The sequence below is a fragment of the Ictidomys tridecemlineatus genome, chromosome 16 (assembly GCF_052094955.1).
Source record: "Ictidomys tridecemlineatus isolate mIctTri1 chromosome 16, mIctTri1.hap1, whole genome shotgun sequence".
NCBI classification, from domain to species: Eukaryota; Metazoa; Chordata; class Mammalia; order Rodentia; family Sciuridae; genus Ictidomys; species Ictidomys tridecemlineatus.
Window position 1 is genome coordinate 15,188,706 of NC_135492.1, and position 16,816 is coordinate 15,205,521.

At 41.7% G+C, this 16,816-nt stretch overlaps 1 pseudogene; it reads left to right on the top strand.

Annotated features, from left to right (window-relative positions):
- Positions 1-15,901: 15,901 nt before the first annotated feature.
- The window catches only part of LOC144371216 (olfactory receptor 6E1-like), a 1,144-nt pseudogene continuing 229 nt past the window's right edge, over positions 15,902-16,816 (top strand).

Sequence of the window (16,816 nt, forward strand, 5' to 3'; positions counted from 1 at the left end):
TGGAACGGAGAGACACTTACCTGGACGGATTCTGGGCACTTGGTGCTCCTTAGAAAAACCTGCATGGTTATAAGGAAAGGGTGCTGTGAGCTCATCTCTCTGCAGCCTGCAATTTTAGCATCTCTACTAAGGTGACAAGATCCCACTGGGGAGCACAGAACTATAGAGTCCCCAGTGGAACATTTTGCTTGTCCCCTCGATTCGATTTTATTCTGGATAACAACCATTAGGGGAAAGGTGCTCAAAATTTCCTATGAGTTTTCTTTTCAAAAAAGTGCATCCCAATCTTGTAGAGAACTCCAAGTTTTCTTACTTGGATTCAAAGTTAAAATAAACCAATATCCTTTCCACATGTTGTGATGCCTGGATTCTGGAATGGAGAAGTTCATAGATCCACCTGAGACTCTGTAGATCCTCTCCCTGTGACTCCATTTTCACATGGACCACCTGGTTACCTGACATTCCTGCTCACATACTCCGTGATTTTTTTACAGATAATTTCAGAATTCACACTGCATCACAGATAAATGCTCTTGAAACACAACAGAAAAAATAGAGGCAGATGTGGAGGCTGGGCTTGAGGGAGAAACAGGCAGGTGGCACCTATTTGCAGATGAGGCAGTCTGTGCTGGAATCCACTCTGTTGGGATCCTGAGTGATCATCCCTCAGGCTCATCCTCATCAATGGAGACAAGAAATAGGCTCACTCTTTCTCTGGAAGGAACAATCAAAATGCTTGTTAGTTTCTTATGTAATTCATTTGTTAACTTTTTTTTAAGTTGGACACAATATCATATTTATTTTATTTATTTATTTTTATGTGGTGCTGAGGATCAAACCCAGGGCCTTGCACATGCTAAGCAAGCATTCTACTGTCAAGCCTCAATGCCGCAGTCTGGCAGGGCAAAATTCAGGAGCCACTTGTCAAAAGAAACGAACTTTACTTTTAGAACACACACACCACACCACACATCTCCTCAGGAAAAACTCTCAGAGCCCAACTGCCACCAAAGGCTTCCCACAAGCCTCTCAACCTCCCCTACTCCTCCTGCTTTTGAGGCCAATTGGCTAGGTCGTGTGGGCAGAGCCAAAAAAAGTCCCCCAATGAGCATCACCGCAGAGGAGCCAATTTGTAGCTCCTTCTAGTGTAGAGAAAATATGTATGTCATGTGTAGTTTTATCTGCTAAATCATTGCCCAAACTGAGGGCTGCAGGCAATCCTGTATGTGCCCTAATATGTCCTATAAAGAATGGATCTTTTCTGTCCCAGATTAGACTTTGTACAGTGGAAAGCAAAGAGAAAACAGTAGAGGAAGGGGAAATCCTACCAGCATTTTCAAGGGATACTATAGAATTAACTAAGTTGGAGACTCATCCCACATGCTGGAGATTAGGGCCTACTTTTTTTTATTAGATGCAGGGTCTCTGGTTTTATTCCCAGGTCCTTGATCCATTAAAAGAAACTTGAAATCGAAAAGAAAGTGAGGAGGGGAGATTTTGGCTGCAGGGTGTTCATTCCAGTTGTTAGTTGGTTGGTTTTCTGTTTTTTTTGTTTTGTTTTGTTTTGTTTTGTTTTTGGCATTAGTATGGAACCCAGGGGTGCTTAATCTCTGAGCCCCAGTCGCAGCCCTTTGCATTTTTATTTAGAGACAGGGCCTCACTGAGTTGCCTAGGGCCTCACTAAGTTGCTGAGGCTGGCCTCCAACTTATGATCCTCCTTCCTCAGTCTCCCAAGCTGCTGGAATAACAGTTATGCACCACCCAACCTTGATTAATTCAGGTATTTAATATAAAATGGTTATTTAGGAATACTTTTATATTTACATAAAATTTACCAAAACAACAGAGGAATTTTCTAAATATCCTCCACCTGGGAAGGAGAAATCCATCCTCCATTTTACAAATTTAGTATTACTGTGTGTACTGGATTGCTACAGCTATCAGATCAGAATACCATTGTCTGAGTGCTGAAAAGGTTGGAAATCCATGATGAATGATTCTTAGATTTGCTTCCTCCTGTGTCCTCTCTTCTTTACTTGCAGATGGCCACCTGAGGTTGTATCCTTTTCTGGTCTCCCTTCTGAGCATTGTCTGAATCCAAATCTTATAAGGATGTGAGTCACACCTTTTTAGGACAGAGCCATGTGAACTCATGTGAATGTACCATAACTATATTGGTAAAGGTTCTGCCTTCCAATGTTACCTCAGTATCAAGGTCTGAGAGTTAGGACTTGAATGTAGAAAGTTTGAGAGTACATGAGTCAGCCTGTGACACAGGGCACCAAACCAAGAACTGACATCAAACACTACAAAATAAGAGTTATCTTTTGAATTTCACAATTTTTTTTGTGGGGGTCATTTATTTATGTGCACATAGAAAAGTAAAGTCCATTTCATTCTACTGTCTTCTATATTCAGATTGCCCCTCCCTTGCCATCATTCCCCTTTGACAAATCCAATGTACTTCCATTCTTTCCTACCCACCACTTATTGTGAGATAGCATCCACATACTAGAGAAAGCATTGGTTCTTTAGTTTGAGGAGTTTGAATAACTCCCATTAGCATGACAGTCCCCCATTCAATCCACTGACTGGCAATGCGTATCACTCCTCTTTGTTCAGGTATATTCCATGGTGTGTATGTAGCACATATTTTTCACCCATTCATCTGGTGAAGGACATCTGTGTTGGTTCCACAGTGAGCAAATGTGAGTTGAGCTGGTGTTAACATTGATGTGCCTGCATCACTATAGTGCGCTAATTTTAAATACACGTGGTGGTTCCATTCCTAGTTTCCTGAGCAATCTCCACCGTGATTTCCAGAGTGGTTGCACCACTTTGCAGTCCCACAGTCATGCATGAGTGTAACTTTTCCCCCACATCCTCACCAACACTTCTAGTTACTCGTATTCTTTATAATTGCCATTCTGACCTGCATGAGATGAAATCCCGGTATAGTTTTAGTTTGCATTTTTCTAATTGCTAGAAAAAAAAAACTCAAGAAACATTGAACATTTTTTTTATATTTGTTGACCATTGGTATTTCTCTCTCTATGAAGTGTCTGCTCATTTTTTTTTGCCCATTGATGGATTATTTGTTTTTGTGGTGTTCAGTTTTTTGAGTTATATCCTGGAGATTAGTGCTCTGTCTGAGATGTGGGTGGCAAAGATGTTCTCCTATTCTGTAAATCCTCTCCCCCCCATTCTTGATCATTTCCCTTGCTGTAAAAAAGCTTTTGAGTTTGGTTTCATGCCATTTATTTACTCTTGATTGAACTTTTTGCGCTTTAGGAGTTTTATTGAGGAAGTTGATTCCTAAGCAAACATGAGGTAGATTGGGGTCTCTGGGTCTCTGGTCTAATGCTTAAGTTCTTGATCCACTTAGAGTTGGGTTTTGTGCAGGTTGAGTGACAAAGGTTTAATTGCATGTGGCTACATGTGGATTTCCAGTTTTTCCCACTCCATTTTTGTGAGAGGTTATCATTTCTCCAATGTGTGTTTTCAGCGCCTTTGTCTAGTATGAGGTCACTGTATTTCTGTGGATTCGTCTCTGTGTCTTCTGTTCTTACCATTGGTCTACCTGTCTGTTTGGTGCTCATACACCATGCCGTTTTTGATACTGTAGCTCTGTAGTATAACTTAAGGGTCTGATATTGTGATGTTTCCTGCTTTGTTTTTCTTGCTAAGGATTGGTTTTTGTATGCTGGGCCTCTTGTGTTTTCCAAATGAATGTTATGACTGATTATTTCTATTTCTATGGAAAATGATTAAATGATTTTGTAGGCATTTTGCCAGAATTTTATTAAGAATTTTTGGGATTTTAATAGGAACTCTATTCAATCTGTGTAGCACTTGTGGTAGTACGGCCATTTTGACAATGTTAATTCTGCCTCTCTAAGATCAAGGAAGATCTCTCCATCTCCTGAGGTATTCTTCAATTTTATTCTTTAGAGTTCTGTGTTTTCTTGTTAAAGTCTTTTATCTCTTTTGATTGATTCCCAAATATATATATTTTTGAGGCTACTGTGAATGGGGTAGTTTTCCTAATTTCTTTTTCAGTCAATTCATCACTGATGTATAGGAATGCAATTGAATTATAGGTGTTGATTTTACATCCCGCTACTTTGCTAAATTCATTTGTGAGTTCTAGAAGTTTTCTAGTGGAGATTTTTGGTTTCTCTAAATATAGAATTATGTGATCAGCAAATAAGGATAGTTTGAGTTCTTCTTTTTCTCTTCATGTTCCTTTAATTTCTTTCTTCTGTCCCTTGCTCTGGCTAGAGTTTCAAGATGATGTTGAATAAGAAGTGCTGAAACAGGCATCCTTATCTTGTACCAGTATTTCAAGAGAATATGCTTTCAATCTTTCCATTTAGGATGATGTTGGCATTGGGTTTAGCATATATAGCTTTTACGAGACATGTTCCTTATATCCCTGGTTCTTCTAGAATTTTGAACATCAATGCTTACTGTGCTTTATCAAAGTTTTTCTGCATCTATTGAGAAAGTATGATTCTTGTCTCTAAGTCTATTGATGTGATGTATTACATTTACTGATTTTTATTACGTTGAACCAAACTTGCATTTTTTAGATGAATCCCTCTTGATCATAGGACACTAGATTTTTAAAATTATTTTGTAGGCATTTTGCCAGAATTTTATTAAGAATTTTTGCATCTAAGTTCATCAGGGTTATTGGTCTCAGGTTGCTTTTCTTGGTGTGTCTTTTCTGGTTTTGGTATCAGGGTGATACCAGCTTTATGGAATGAGTTTGAAAAAGTTCCCTCCTCCTCTATTGCATGGAATGATTTGAGAGGTGTTGGTGTTCTTATTTGAAAGTCTCATAAAATTGGCTGATTCCTATCAGAACTCAAAGATGATAGTTAATCAGATATGATTTCCATTTTCAGTCATTTGGGTTTATTTTTGCCTTTTAACTTGAATTAGTTTGTTCTTCCCTCCCTTTAAAAAAATATTGTTGGTCGTTGAAAATATTACATAGTTCTTGACATATCATGTGTCACACTTTGATTCAAGTGGGTTATGAACTCCCATTTTTTACCCCATATACAGATTGCAGAATCACATAGGTTACACATCCACTGATTTACATATTGCCATACTAGTGTCTGTTGTATTCTGCTGCCTTTCCTTTCCTCTACTATCCCCCCTCCCCTCCCCTTCCCCTCCCATCTTCTCTCTCTACCCCATCTACTGTAATTGATTTCTACCCCTTGTTTATTTCCCTTTTTCCTCACTTTCTCTTGAATGTAATTTTGTATAACCATGAGGGTCTCCTTCCATTTCCATGCAATTTCTCTTCTCTCTCTTCTTCTCTCCCTGTTCTTGTTGCTGTTTAATGGTGATCTTCTCATGCTCTTCCTCCCTATTCTCCTCTTAGTTGCTCTTCTTATATCAAAGATAACATTTGGCATTTGTTTTTTTAGTCATTGGCTAGATTCACTTAGCATAATCTGCTCTAGTGCCATCCATTTCCCTGCAAATTCCATGATTTTGTCATTTTTTTAATGCAGAGTAATACTCCATTGTGTATAAATGCCACATTTTTTTATCCATTCATCTATTGAAGGGCATCTGGGTTGATTCCACAGTCTAGCTATTGTGAATTATGCTGCTATGGACATCATTGTAGCAGTATCCCTATAATATGCTCTTTTAAGGTCTTTAGGGAATAGTCAAAGAAGGGAAATAGCTGGGTCAAATGGTGGTTCCATTCCCAGCTTTCCAAGGAATCTCTATACTGCTTTCCAAATTGGCCACACCAATATGCATTCCCACCAGCAATGTACAAGTGTACCCTTTTCTCCACATCCTCGCCAGCACTTGTTGTTGTTTGACTTCATAATGTCTGCCAATCTTTCTGGAGTGAGATGGTATCTTAGGGTGGTGTTGATTTGCATTTCTCAGACTGCTAAAGATGATGAGCATTTTTTCATGTATTTGTTGATTGATTTTATGTCCTCCTCTGAGAAGTGTCTGTTCAGGTCCTTGGCCCATATGTTGATTGGGTTATTTGTTATCTTATTGTTTAGTTTTTTGAGTTTTTTGTATACTCTGGATATTAGGGCTCTATCTGAAGTGTGAGGAGTAAAAATTTGTTCCCAGGATGTAGGCTCCCTATTTACCTCTCTTATTGTTTCTCTTGCTGAGAAAAAAACTTTTTAGTTTAAGTAAGTCCCATTTGTTTATTCTTGTTATTAACTCTTGTGCTATGAGTGTCCTATTAAGAAATTTGGAGCCTGACCACACAATATGTAGATTGGAGCCAACTTTTTCTTCTAGCAGATGCAGAGTCTCTGATTTGATATCAAGCTCCTTGATCCACTTTGAGTTAACTTTTGTGCTTGGCGAGAGAAAGGATTCAGTTTCATTTTGTTGCATATGGATTTCCAGTTTTCCCAGCACCATTTGTTGAAGATGTTATCCTTCCTCCATTGCATCCATTAGCCCCTTTATCAAATATAAGATAGTTGTAACTTTGTTTATTAGTCTTTGTGTCCTCTATTCTGTACCATTGGTCCACCCGCCTGTTTTGGTACCAGTACCATGCTGTTTTTGTTACTATTGCTCTGTACTATTGTTTAAATCTGGTATCGCTATACCACCTGATTCACACTTCCTGCTTAGAGTTTCTTTTGCTATTCTGGGTCTTTTATTTTTCCATATGAATTATATGATTTCTTTATCTATTTCTACAAAAAAATGCCATATGGATTTTGATTGGCATTGCATTAAACTTTAGAGAACTTTTGGTAGTATCGCCATCTTGATGATGTTAGTTCTGCCTATCCATGAACAGGGTATATTTTTCAATCTTCTAAGATCTTCTATTTCTCTCTTTAGGGTTCTGTAGTTTTCATTGTATAAATCTTTCACCTCTTTTGTTAGGTTGATTCCCAGGTATTTTATTTTTTTAGGATATTGTGAATGAAGTGGTTTTCCTCATTTGCATTTCAGAAGATTTGTTGCTGATATACAGGGATGCCTTTGATTTATGCGTGTTGATTTTATCTCCTGCTACTTTGCTGAATTAATTTATAAGCTCTAGTGGTTTCTTTCTACACCCTTTTGTGTCTGTTAGATATAGGATCCTATCATCCACAAATAGTGATAATTTAAGTTCTTCTTTTCCTATTTTTATGCCTTTAATTTCTTTTGTCAGTCTAATTGCTCTGGCTAGTATTTCAAGAACTAAATTCAATAGAAGTGGTGATAGAGGGCATCCCTGTCTTGTTCCAGATTTTAGAGGGAATGCCTTCTGTTTTTCTCCAGTCAGGATGATGCTAGCCTGAGGCTTAGCATAGATAGCTTTTACAATGTTGAGGTACATTCCTGTTTTCTAGTGTTTTGAACATAAAGGAATGCTGTACTTTGTTGAATGCTTTTTCTGCATCCATCAAGATGATCATGTGGTTCTTATCTTTAAGTCTATTGATGTGGTGAATAACATTTATTGATTTCCATTTATTAAACCAGCCTTGCATCATGGGGATGAATCCTACTTGATCATGATGCACAATTTTTTTGAGATACTTTTTTATCAGGTTCGCCAGGATTTTGTTGAGGATTTTTGCATCTAAGTTTATTAGAGATATTGGTCTGTAGTTTTTTTTCTTTGAAATGTCTTTGTCTGGTTTCAGTATCAGGGTGATGTTGGCCTCATAGAATGAATTTGGAAGAGCTCCTTATTTTTCTATTTCTTGAAATAGCTTCAAAAGTATTGGTATTAATTATTCTTTGACGGTTTTGTAAAACTCGGCTGTATACCCATCTGTTTCTGGGCTTTTTTTGGTTGGTAGTCTTTTGATGGCTTCTTCTATTTCCTCCTTTGTAATTGGTCTGTTTAATTGCGTGTATCCTCCTGACCCTGTCTGGGCAGATCATATGACTTAAGAAGTTTATTGATATCTTTACTATGTTCTATTTTATTGGAATATAGCTTTTCAAAATACTTTCTTATTATGTTCTGTATTTCTGTAGTGTCCGTTGTGATATTGCCTTTTTCATCCCGTATGTTAGTAATTTGAATTCTTTCTCTTCTTCTCTTCTTTAGCATGGCTAAGGGTCTGTTGATCTTATTTATTTTTTTGAAGAGCCATCTTTTAGTTGTATCAAGTTTTTAAATTTTTTTTGTTTTAATTTCATTGCTTTCTGCTCTGATTTTAATTAATTCTTGTGTTCTACTACATTTGCTGTTTTTTTGCTTTTCCTTTTCTAGGGTGTTGAGATGAAGTGTGAGTTCATTTATTTGTTGTTGTTTTTTTTTTCTTTTTTTGAGGAATAACCTCCAGGTGATGAATTTTCCTCTTAAAACTGCTTTCATTGTGTCCCATAGGTTCCGATATGTTGTGTCTGTATTTTCATTTATCTCTAAGAATTTTTTCATTTCCTCCTTTATGTCTTCGGTAACCCATTGATCATTCAGTAACATATTGTTCATTTTCCAGGTGATGCAGAATTTTCCCTTCCTTTTTTTTATCATTGATTTCCAGTTTCATTTCATTATGATCAGATAAGATGCATGGTATTATCTACACACCTTTACATTTACTAAGGGTTGTTCTATGGCATAATATATGATCTATCTTTGAGTAAGATCCATGTGCTGTTGAGAAGAATGTGTATCCACTTGATGATGGTTGATATATTCTATATATGTCAGTTAAGTCTAGGTTATTTATTGTGACATTGAGTTCTATAGTTTCTTTATTCAGCTTTTGTCAGGAGGATCTTTCAATGGAGACAGCGGTGTGTTGAAGTCACCCATAATTATTGTGTTGTGGTCTATTTGACTCTTGAACTTGAGGAGAGTTTGTTTTATGAACGTTGCAGCACCATTGTTTGGTGCATACATATTGATAATTGTTATGCCTTGTCGGTGTATGGGTCCTTTTAACAGTATATAGTGTCCTTCTTTATCCCTTTTGATTAACTTAGGTTTGAAGTTGATTTTATTTGATATGAGTATGGCCACTCCTGCTTTCTTCCGAGGACCATGTGAGTTGTATGATTTTTCCCAACCTTTCACCTTCAGCCTGTGTATGTCTTTTCCTATCATATGAGTCTCCTGAAGGCAGCATATTGTTGGATCTGTTTTTTTTTTTTAAATCCAGGTTACTAGCCTATGACTCTTGATTGGTGAATTTAAGCCATTGACGTTTAGAGTTACTATTGATATATGGTTTGTACTTCCAGTCATGCTTATTCATTTATTTATTTTAATTTGGCTAGTTTTTCCTCTTTGGTTATTTTTCTCCCCCTTTACTGAGATACCTCCCACTGTTAGTTTTGGGTGCTGTTTTTCAATTCCTCTTGGTGTAGTGCCTTGCAGTGCTGGTTATCTGGCTGTGAATTCTTTTAACTTTTGTTTATCGTGAAATATTTTAATTTCATTGTCAAATCTGAAGCTTAATTTTGCTGGATACAATATTCTTCATTGGAATCCATTATTTTTCAGCTTTTGAAATACATTGTTCCAGGATCTTCTTGCTTTCAAAATCTTTGATGAAAAATTAGCCGTTAACCTAATTGGTTTTCCCCTGAATGTAATCTGCCTCCTTTCTCTCATAGCTTTTAATATTCTCTCCTTGTTCTGTATGTTGGATATCTTCATAATTATGTGTCTTGGAGTTGGTTTATTACGGTTTTGTATGTTTGGGGTCATTTTGGCCTCCAGGATTTGGCAATCCATTCCATCTTTCATTTCTGGGAAGTTTTCTAAGATTAATTCATTCAACAGATTCTTCATTCCTTTGGTTTGAACCTCTATGCCTTCTTCTATCCCAATGACTCTCAAGTTTGTTTTTTTATGACATCCCATATTTCTTGGATAGATTGCTCGTGATTTCTTAACATTCTTTCTGCATTGACTATATTCTTTTTGAGTTAATAAACTTTGTCTTCATTATCTGATGTTCTGACTTCTATTTGATCTAGTCTATTTGCAATATTCTTGTTTGAGTTTTTAATTTGGTTTATGGTTTCCTGTATTTCTAGGATTAGTGTTTGATTTTTTTTTGAAATCTCTATCTCCTGGGGGTAGAGTTCCTTCTTTGCAATTTGAATTTGCTTATGCAATTTGTTTTCAAAGTATTTTTTTATTGTTTCGACTTGCTGTCTAATGATTTCTCTAAGATTTCATTCCATCTGAGTCAGGTATGCTTTGAGTTCTTTCTCTGTCCATTTTTCTGATGCCTGATGGTTCCCTGTAGATTTAAGTTGTCCTGCATTGTTTGTAATCCTTTTTTTCCCTATTTTTTTCATGTTGTTCACATTACTTTCCAACTCTGTTTAACTGCTGTGTTTCTGTTTTCTCCTATAAATTTGTTTTGGTTTTGTGTATCTGTGTGATCTCTCCTTTGTGGTGGGAGACTATGCCTAGAAATGTTGGTCTTCATTGTACTTTAAAGGTGATTCATTCAGCTCATAAAAGGCTTCTGGATTCTGTATGCATATAGTGATTTGTTGTCTGTTCTTAGGACTTTATATTTAGGTTAGGTGCTATGATGGTATGAGGGTTAGTAAGTCTTGGCTACTTTGGAAGATTGCTCTACTGAAGGGGGATACTAACAGGCAATTGGATCAGGGTGTTGGTAGTAGCTAGGTATTTAGGAGCCCTATAGACAGCCTCGAAACATTCACCTATTTGCATTTAGACAATTACATGTAATGGAAGACGTAATGCTTGGGCTGAAAGTTGGGGGGTAGGGGAAAGAAGGTGCTCTTAAAAAGAAAGAAGGAGAGAGAGATAGAATAGAGGAGAATGGAAAAAACAATAAAACTTGAAAAAGAAAAGAAAGAAGAAAAAGGGGAGAAAAAAACTAATACAATAGAAATTAAATAAAAATTGAAGTCTTAGAGATCCATTTTTTTTTCTTCCGGTAGGCGGAGCTGTGCCCTCCGAGCCGAGCTTCTGCCCTCTATGTGCTGACAGCAATCCCTGTAAGGCTCCTCCTGGGAGTCTCTCAATCCTGTTAGTTTAGTGCCATTTCACTTCTCCTGCCCTCCCTCCCTTCCTCCTGCCAGCCAGCCAGGTCCTGCTCACCGGAGGCGGTTCCCCAAGGATCTGGTTACACTTGAAGCCCCACTGCATGCCCTATTTACCGAATGACTAAGCACTCTCTCTGTCATTCATCCAAGCCCCAGTGCTGTGGAGTGGTAATCTGGGAACCAGCAGTTTAATTATTCCGGACCCCTTTGGTGGGCACGCCCCTGGAAACTGGTGGCTAAGACCTTGGGTGTTGCCGCTGGTGGTAGGAAGAGTTGGAAATCAAGAATTTTTTCTACTTCCCTCGGCCCCTACAGACACGCCCATGAAAAGATTTTTGAGGTTTCCTGGCTGTTTGTATCTCGTGGGGGTTGGAGTCACACACTTGCTAAAGCAGATTCCACAGGGAAGGAATCTCATCAGCTGAACTCTGGTGACATCACCTCTCTGCTATGGTGGGCTTCAGGCTTCTTGTCAGAGTGTCCAAAGAGAGGGGTGGGAATGGCCTGTCTCTTGTCTGACCCAATCTTGGTTGGTTCCTGGTTCGCTATTTCATGAAGCCTTGGTTAGAGACCTCTTCATAGGGTCCCTACGCCGCACCTGCTGAGCCGCCTTGGAAGCTGGTTGCTGCACAGCACCATCCAGTCACCGTGCAGCAGTGGCTGGACACTGTGCAGTGGAGGTGGGTGTCAGGATTGGACCTCCGCGCCACATGGTGGAGATTCACTCGTCTTGGGCAAACTGTCACTTCCAATAATCCTACTAATTCCCGACAGATCTCACTTCAGCGGAATTTTGCTAGAAGTTTCTCAGCAGGTAGAATCTAAGCGTATTAATGCGTCTCTCTGACCACATTATCAAGGAGGTACTGAAAGTGCTGCCTCCCCACCCGCCGCCATGTTGGGTCTTTAATCGGACTTTATCTCTTAAAGAGTCAAAAAGTGGAAGCAGGTCTTCTGTAGGCTGGTGAAGCCAGGGCCTTAACCAGTTGAGTTTGCCCAACAGTTTCTGTCATTCCACCAATGGGACAGAGTCCAACTTAAGTTCAGCCTCTAGAATTTTAAAAGGGGGTAAAGTCTGGACCTTGTCATTAGATAAACATAATCTTCCCTTCTGTAAGAGAGCCCAGAGTTCCTTATAGGTGGAGCCCAACGCTTTAGCATCCTCTGTTCCAATAATGATGTCATATCCATGTGAACACATAGAATCATGTTCGATCACGTCCAATAATGTTGCAGGACTTGTAAAACATAATGGTGACAAAAGGCTGGACAGTTAGTCATGCCCTGGGGTAAAACCACCCACGCATATCTTTGGTCTGGCCCCTGGAAGTTAACAGAGGGAACAGAGAAGGCGAACTTCTCACAGTCCTGAGGATCAAGGGAAATAGAAAAGAAGCAATCCTTGATATTAGTCACAATGAGAGCCAAATCCCGAGGGATGGAGGGGATCCAGGGTAGCCCTCGCAAGGGGGTACCACCAGCAATCATCCGCTAATTAACCTTTCTTAGGTCCTGTAACATTCTCCATTTTCCTGTGGCCCTTTGTATGACAAATTCAGGACTATTCCAAGGGCCCAGAGAGGGCCTAATATGCCCTGGGATCAGTTGTTCTGATATTATTGCCTTTAGCTTTTGTAGTTTATCTAGGGGAAGCAGCCACTGTGCCACCCACACTGGAGGGCCCGGAAGCCATTGAATGTCGGGGACGGTAGGAACAGTGGCCTCTAGAATTGGGGGTGAGGACTCACACGGGGTGCAAGAGTGTTCTGCCTCGATGTCTCATAAAGTGGATTCCCCCAGTCATCACTAAGGGAACCCGATGGTCCAAACTGTTGTTGGCACTCCTCTTCCTCTAGGATATCATCATATTTCCATTTGTGATCTGTGGTGATGATCATCTCAGCTTCCCCCAAAATATCCTGTCCCTTCAGATCAGCTGTCAGGCCAGACACCACCAGAGGACATACCCCTTCCTGACTTTCATCTGCATCCTTCCATGTAAGCCAATCCTTGGTTTTTCCAGACCTTGTATTGCCCCCCACCCCCAATAACTGAGGTCTGGGAATCAGCTTCCATACTGGGGGAACCTCCTTCTTCCTTAATACTGTCTGGTCCGCTCCAGTGTCAATCAAGCAGCGGAACATTTTATCTACTATGAAGATGTCCATTTTGGGCCTAATTCCCGGGATAATGGAGATTTTCCAGTGGACCCTAGGCAGGCCAGTAGGCGAAGTGCCTCCTTTGGGTGACAGGGCTGGAGGGCACCCCGTTAATAGTTTAAAGGATTCTCCTCAATATCAAATTTGGACTTACAATCCCTCCGCCAATGGAATCCCTTTCTACACGGGGGCAAGGCATCTAAGGTGGAGTTTGCCCAATGGTCCAATCTGAGGGACGTCCCTGCGGGGCACCGGGTCTTATTCGTCCTGTAAGGCACTCTCTCTTGATGTGGCCCTGTTGACAACATCCATAACAAACCTCTCTCCCGGCGCCACTGGAAGAGGCAAGTGCTGTAGTAAGAGCCTCAGCAAGCAAAGTCGTTTGGGCATGCAAGGCCGTGACCAACGACTATGATTGGTGGGCCTGAGTACCAACATCCTTAGTGGCAACTATCCACCTCTCCATAGATCTGTCCTTCATCCCTGCAAAGGCTAGCTTGTGGTCTGTAGTCATCACCTCCCAGACCAGCATCTTGACAAATTGGTCCCGAAGGGGTCCTGGGGGGAATTACCTTTGGAAGGTCTTTTTCATACTCTCGATGAAGGTGGCAAGATCCTCAGTAGCCCTCTGAGTAACTCCTGCTATCAGGGGCTCTGAGTGGCCTTCTTCCAACTTCTTCCATTCCACCAGCCCCAAAGTCCATACCTGCTCCTGGTAGGGGCAGGGATAGCAGCCTGCTGAAGGCCTGTGGAAAATTGACCACTGGACCCCGACGGTATCCCATAAGTTACAAGAACCAGGGGGTTAACAGCCTGATTCCTCTAAGCCTGAATGTGGCACTCCTCATTAAATAAAGCTCACCACTTCAGGTACAGGAAACACGGCCTTAGTTAAGTTTTTCCAGTCTTGGGTGGTACACTGTTGGTGGGCCAGACCCTAGAGGAGGGTTTTGGCCCAGGATGAATTAGGTCCATACTTGGAGATGGCCTTTTTGAGTTCTTTCAAGTCTTGGGCCTCCCAGGGATACCATAAGGCCGGTCTATGGCCCCCAGGATAAGCATTTAACAGGAAAGCCATACAAGATGGCAGCTTCCCCGGATTTTCCAGGGTTCCACAAGAGGGTGGAGAATTTCCGTGGTGGGAGGGGTGATAATATGGCGGAGGCCACTCCCCATCCCATCTCTCTATCATGTGTTCCGGGACAGGGGAACTTGGTGTGGAACCCAGAGGACCAGGCCAGGGATCAAAAAGATCTAGGAGGCCATTGTCAGAGGGAGCTCTTAAATCTTTCTCCTCCTGGGCAGTGAGAGGACTGACTCGCTGTGACCCAAGAGGCTCCTTAACAATGGCTTCCCAGTCAGGGTCATTGTACTTAGTATAAGACTGCCCCATCTTTTCCAGGGAAACCCTTACCTTGTAACTCCCTTGGCTTGGATCGCCGATACTTCCTTGGCGTCCGGGTTTGGTGTCCGGGTTCGGTGTCCCTGTTCGGGCACCAGATGTTGGGGTTTTTAGTCCCCTATCTCCTCCTGACTTGCAAGAGAAGTGGGAAAGCACGCCCCAACCAAGACAAGCCAAAGGTAAAGGTCGACTGGTGGCCTGCACCCAGCCCTCCCTCACTGGAGGACAATAAGACGAGCCAGGGAGATGAGTCAAAGCAGGATCTCATTTATTCAGGAAGTACACACAGCTTATATACTGCACAGGAGCCAATCAAGATAAAGGTCTTAGGGTGGAGTGAGTTCACGTGTACACCCACCCCAGAGTCTGTAAGGGAAGCACAAGCTGTCCACGAGGGCGGGAGAGTCCTGGACCTATCCTGGAGGTGGTCCACCTCTTCCTTCACTGGCCACAGCACTTCCTCCTGGCTGATCACCAAGAGCCATCCCAGGCACATGTGTAGCCACAAGACCGGGAAGCGGGCAGCCAGGCCCTTCAGAGCTACACCTCTGAATATTTTTATTTATTTATTTATGAATTTATTTTTATTATGAGACAGGGTCTCGCTAAGTTGCTGAGACTGGCCTTAAACTTGTGATCCTCCTGCCTCAGCCTCCCAAGTTCCTGGGATGAAAGTGGTTTGCTCTAGACCCTGGCTTTCCTGTTTTTTTTTTTTTGTTTGTTTTTTTAATGTGACTACTACACAGTGCTCAAGTATATATGTGTCTCCTGTTTGTGTCCCACATTATATCTCTCTTATTTTTGTGGTTGTTGTTTTTTTTTTCTTTTTGCAGGGGGTTGCTGTGGATTGAATTCAGGAGCACTCAACGACTGAACCCTATCTCCAACCCTATTATGTATTTTCTTTAGAAACAGGGTCTCACTGAGTTGCTTACTGCCTTGCTTTTGCTGAGGCTGACTTTGAACTGGTGAACCTCCTGCCTCAGCCTCCTGAGTCCCTGGCTTGACAGGTGTGCACCACACCCAGTTTTTACTCATCAGAGAGCAGTATTTTTGGAGGAAGCAGGTGCTAAGTCTCGTGATGAATGTAAGTATTACTTCCTGAAGTGATGTCATTGTGGGCTACATAAGCCAGCGTTACTGTGGTGTCCACACCATGACCAGCAATGTAATAAATGTCACTTGTCTCGTCTCCACAGAGCAGCAGGATAGGCACTGACTGTCTCTGCATTTCCAAAAAGCCACATAGACCAAGAGACTAAAGATAGGCCAGGAGCAAGGACAGTGACCAGGCTAGGAAAGCAGCCACCCCCAGCCTGGTGCCTGGGCAATGGCACCTCATGAACCCATCCTCACTGCTGTGCTGGATTTGGAGCTTTTAGGGGTCACAGATGTGCGAGGGCTCCAGCTCCTTTTCTTCACGGTGCTCCTGGTCATTACATGCTAACAGTCCTGGGCAACCTGCTTATTATCACCCTGACCTTGGCAGACCGCCACCTGCACACTCCTATGTACTATTTCCTGCGCCATTTCTCCCTGCTGGAGGTGGGGTTTACGTCCAGGGTCACCCCACAGATGCTGTCCCACCTCCTCTAGGGTCACAGGACCATTGCCCGTGCCAGGTGCTTTATGCAACCAAGGCTCTACTTCATCTTGGGCACAGTGGAGTCCTTGCTACAGGCTGTTATGTCTGGTGACCGGTACCTGGCCATCTGCCTCCTGCTGCAGTATTCCACTCTCATGAAGCCCCGGGTGTGCAGCTGGCTGGTTCTGGCCTATTGGGTCACCAGTGTCTTGGTCCTTGGGGTGCTGTGTGCCTGGATGTTCTTACTGCACTTCTGCTGTCCCCGCATCCTCAACCACTTCTTTTATGACAGCACCCCCTTGCTGGAGCTGGTGTGTGATGACACCAGGATTCTGCAGCTGGTCAGCTTCCTGGTGGCCATATGCACCCTGGTAAGCTCTGTGCTTGTGATGGTTTTGTCATACTGCTGCATCATTCACACTGTTCTGCACCTGCCCATATCTGGGGGCCGCAGCAAGTTCTTCTCTATTTGCTCCTCCCACACGCTGGTGGTTTCACTCAGTTTTGGGAGCTTCATAATCATGTACCTGAAGCCCATTCAAACTGGGCACCTGACCCTCAACAAAAGAGTGGCTTTTTTCAACACCATAGTGTCACGCCTGCTGAATCCCTTCATATACTGCTTCAGGAATGATCTGGTCCAGAAAGCCAGCAGGGATG